The sequence below is a fragment of the Thermobia domestica genome, chromosome 5, assembly GCF_964235325.1.
Source record: "Thermobia domestica chromosome 5, izTheDome1.hap1.1, whole genome shotgun sequence".
In the NCBI taxonomy this organism is placed as follows: Eukaryota; Metazoa; Arthropoda; class Insecta; order Zygentoma; family Lepismatidae; genus Thermobia; species Thermobia domestica.
Genome location: NC_137458.1, coordinates 272,431,670 through 272,436,740, shown reverse-complemented (window position 1 = coordinate 272,436,740; position 5,071 = coordinate 272,431,670).

Below are 5,071 nucleotides of genomic sequence, written 5' to 3'. Positions count from 1 at the left end.
TTATCTAATTTTCAGGGGTAAAAGTGCGGGGGAACGCGGGGGGACGCCGTATTCCCACCTAGGGAAAATATGTACGGCGTCCCCCCTACCTTTCCAGATCCATTTTTACCCCTGCTATTTTCAATACGTTTAGTAGATGATTATGGGACAAAAGCATCATTAAAATACTAAATGCAGACCACAAAATGAAGCTGTTTTCATCAATATTTTCAATCATCTCTTTTAATTAAGAAAAATACTTATCAACTATTTGATATAAATTTAGAAAATCGGAATTTGCAAATCAAATATTTTTTTTTGAAAAACTAGCTCTAAGTAAGTGACATACAATAGTTTCTATTTTCATATTTTATAAATTTTTAATTTTTGTTCTAACTAACATAGCGGGATATTAATAGGGAAATTGTAGAGATAAATGGGAATTTCTGCCTTGCGAGATGGGATTTTATAATGTCCCAGGTTGGCATCACTGATAAAGATGAAAGTGATGCGTCACTGGGACGCTAAATCATATCGGAAAACTGTTTCTTGATATATATTGGTAGCCAGCACAAAAATGTAGGAGGGGGCAGTAGAAGTTAGGGGGGGCGATCCAACATATTATAATTCATCACCATATTATAATTCATTTGCAAGCCTACCTTGAAAATTTTAGTGGACCCAACAAAAATTTAGGGAGGGCGTCCCCTAGACCCCCCTTGGATACGGGCCTAGATATGTAATATTTTTATAATTTTACCTGTTAATAGACAGACGGAGAGACAGGGATAGCCCTTCTATAAGACGTCCATTATTTATGCGTAACATAGTTAGGAATTCTAAAAATTTGATAGACTATATTGAATTTGGAATAATATTATATCTCAATAAGTAGGTAGTTCTAGATTTGAACTAGACGACGGAGGTCAATGACACATTTCTTAAATAATATTTTCCTAAATTATTTCTAAATTATACGTTTTTTTTTACTTCCGGTAGATCAATAGATGACACATCTATATCCTACATATCCAAAGATAATATCTCACCTCGTTTGAAAGCAAAGAGATATATTTTAATAAAGTTAATAACGAAGTAACTTTATGTGCTTAGATGTATTTCAAGTTATTACTTTCTGAACAACAAATGAAGCAAAAAAAGAAAAAAAATACTAAAACGCTCGACATATATTTTTGGTGTATATGTGTATAAATTTTAAACTGTGAAAATGTATTTCACATAATAAATTGTACCATTTAATTTTTATAAGAGGTAATCGATATCCTAGTCAATACTTTTGAGTTCTATGCAACCTTCAATAACTCAAGTAGCGTTAAACAAAGATGAGAGATTGTTTCCTTTCCCTTAATCGATTCTTTTCGAAATATTCTTATGATCATCAATATAACAGATTTGTTCCTCTGAGTTTAACTGAATAATTTGTAGCTCACATTTTTTTTTCAATCTGACTAATTTTTTCATACCATCGGTTCATTTTCATTGCGGAAATATTAATGTGGACAAGAGTACTAATATGAAATTTTCTTTCTTACTGATATGAAATCTGTATTTCATTTCAAATGGCTGATACGATTTCCTATGATGATGAGACAAACAACGTTGATTTCATCTTTATAATACACAGTGGCGTATTTACGATTTTGTTTTCGAGGAGGCTATGCTAACTTCATTCCTGGATTTAAAATAGTAAATAAAATTTCGGGTGGCTTAGACTCGAAAGCCCCACTTAAATACGGAATTGATAATACATATAGATATAAATTAACAAAATCGTCTGTCATTTTGGAGAAAATCATCTGACAGTCAAAAACGCTTGGACTTCTCACGTGAATGACTTATGCTCTTTTACACGCTTGTTAGTGAAACATTTATTTATGAAATGAAAATGAAAAGCGGTCGATTTGTAAAGATTATCAGAAAATAGAATTCTCAATTTCTGGAATTCTAATGTTTTTCTGAAAATTCTATTTAGAATATCACATATAGAATATTACATATTGCTAAAAATCTTCCTTTTAAACTTTGGAGATATGCTATATGTTAGTATCAAAAGTTTTATAGAACGGTTATGTCTGTCGGGAGGTATCATAGCGGAAATTGTATAAGACATTGAAATTATTTTGAATGGCTTCATCGTCCCACAATTATGGTTCTATAAATTAATCCTTATTCAAAGCAGAAACAGTTGCAATTTACTAATTCCTTTTTTAATGTTATTTTCATTCAATGAGAACGGTAACAAATGGTGACAAACATTCTTTTGGAATAGATTGATGGTTTTTAAAAATATACTATCTTTCCTAGAATACGAAGTGGTAGAAATTTAACACCACTTCCACTTAATATATATATATATAGATAGATAGATAGATAGATAGATAGATAGATAGATAGATAGATAGATAGATAGATAGATAGATAGATAGATAGATAGATAGATAGATAGATAGATAGATCCAGGCAGTAAAAACGGTAAAGATACCGACATTCGGTTTTGTTTCAAGTTATTCAGCATCTCAACGATAAGTTCCTTTTATAATGTTAACCTTTTATTCAAACAAAAAGTTGACGAAACAAACCACGGAGGGATAGGTCGAGAGCGTCATATTTCTGAAGACATAGTTTCTCGTGAGAGCAGAAATACACGGCTCTGGAACAACGGTTTCCACTTGTACTTCCGTCCTTTAACCACAGGGGCGTCTCCTGCTTGAGATATTTAGCACTTTGAAAGAACCAATGGTTAAAAGTGGATGAAGATGCGTGAACTATCATGACTTGTTTTGTCTCGTGAAAAGATTTTGATGTTAGTTTACGCCACAGACTGAAATTAATTATGTGATATATGCTTAATAAGGACACAATCACAGGATCGTTCCCAAAATGCCAGAGACTAGAACTTAGAGACTCAACCGTGATCTATTGCCCGAGAGACTGATTTGTTTGCAATAGTATTTCCCTTCTTTTTACTGGGGTTTTGTTTTACCTCATTACAAGAATTCGCAAAAGATTAAATCTAAATAGCCGTGAATAGAGTTTCGACTTTCGTCAGCTACCAGAGTCGTCTGTAAGGACTTTCTTACAAGTTATTAAAAGAGGCTGAATTTCAAATCTTCGGATTAGCGGTACTGGATTCGACGACATGACTCTGTCACTCAAAATTAACACGTAACAGTTGACTGTTGTATTTCGCTGCATAAGAAAAATTAAAACATTCTTGTATGTTTTCATCTTCTGGTCTTCTCGTGGAAACTCAGTGTGCAATGGGAGTGACTCTGTACTATCAATGTTGTCCCCTGTTTGAAGGAGTAACATTCTTGTATTTTTGACGAAGTGTCCATTTGAAGAAATGATTGTTTCTTTGTTGGTGTAACAATCTGTTGGACAAACAGTTTGATGAAGTATTTGTTTGAAAAAAGTACGGTAACGTTCTTTCGACAATGTCAACGTTTTAAGATATGAACATTTGACGAGCTGGCCGTTTCTTTTGAAAATGTGACACTATTACATTTTTTATGAAGTGACAGGTTGACAAAGTGTCGTGAACCTACATTTAACAATGCGTTCGTTGTTTTGACAATATGAGAGCTTTGAGCTTTTGAAAAAATACTGTAGGCCCGATGGATAGCCATCAATTTTGTCCAGGGTGTAGACTGTAAATAGTCGTAAGTCAATTTTATTGATGGAGATATTGAAAAGGGAAATAACAGAATTAACCACTCCCGATTTTAGCTTTCATTGCTATAGAGTAAAAAGGGTAATATATTCGAGAAGGATTTTCCCGCAGTCAATTAATCGTCCCTAGAATATATTCTGTCTCCGCTCTATTCTCTCTCTCTCCCTCTCTCCTCAGACAGAGGAATTAGAAATCTACTTAAACATTAGGTTTCATGATAACTTTAGAAAATGCCATACTACAGAAACCAAACTTTTCACTTAGTGTACATTTAACACTGCATCCTGTTTAATGCATGATAAAATCACTCTAATAGGTACAGTATAGTTTATGGATCCATTGATGTTTAACATTTAATAAAGAAATATGAAATGGCTATTTTGAAAGAACATCGTGTAATTAAAATATGCGGGAATCATATATTTAACATGTCTAATAAAGTAAAAATATATAACCAAAAGTACAATGCTATATACATGCATTTATGTGGAAGGAGGCCATTAGAAAGTTAATCAAACCAAGACATTTTGTAAACTCATGATACGCTACCATGAAAGCATCCGAGAAGTATTAAGGGAATGTCCTAACTCATGATGCTCAACAAGGAAGACTTCTTTTGAAGTTCTCAAACATAGTAAGGAGGAAGCGTGGTAAATGAGGAAATATAAAGTACAAGATAATCAATATTTTATTATATGTAGCAGTAGATTTTTAAAATTTACAGAAGAAATACGTAATGTTATTTTTGAACTATTTTTGCTCTCAGCAATCAGTTTCACCCTGCTATTAAGGCGGATTATATATCTCTTGCATTTAGTGGTCACCTAGCAATGGTTAAATTCTCTTTTAATTACTTTTGTTGTATACCGAAAAATCGCTGTATTTATATCGAACGATTAAGCCTTCCAGAAGTGAATCTTCACCCAGGCAAGGAACTCCTCCTATAACAAAGTATGTTTAAAGGTGTACTAAGAGTATATTTCCCGAAGCAAGAAGTAAATATAGTATTCATTTGTGCAGGGATCCATATACTATATTAATCGTTAGAAAAAAGAATCAAATAAACCAGGGACGGATCCAGGACGGACTTCTGAAGGGGCGGTCGGTTGTAACACTGCTACGTAGAGCTATTTTTAAGAGCTCCAAACTCTGGGGCGGGTTTCACTTATATATAAAATAACAAAGTTTCTTCTTCCAGGTGAGTGATTGCCCCGATCGCCCCCCTGAATCCGCCCCTAAAATAAACTATATTTGCATTACCTCGTGTCTCTTCTAGCTCATGCAATAGTGATTATCGGGAAATTTACAGAATATTAATTTTTAAATTTTTATTTTACGGATTATAGTGCAAAAACCTCCCTCTAGATGCTACTTTCACCACCGTCATTCTTGACCTGT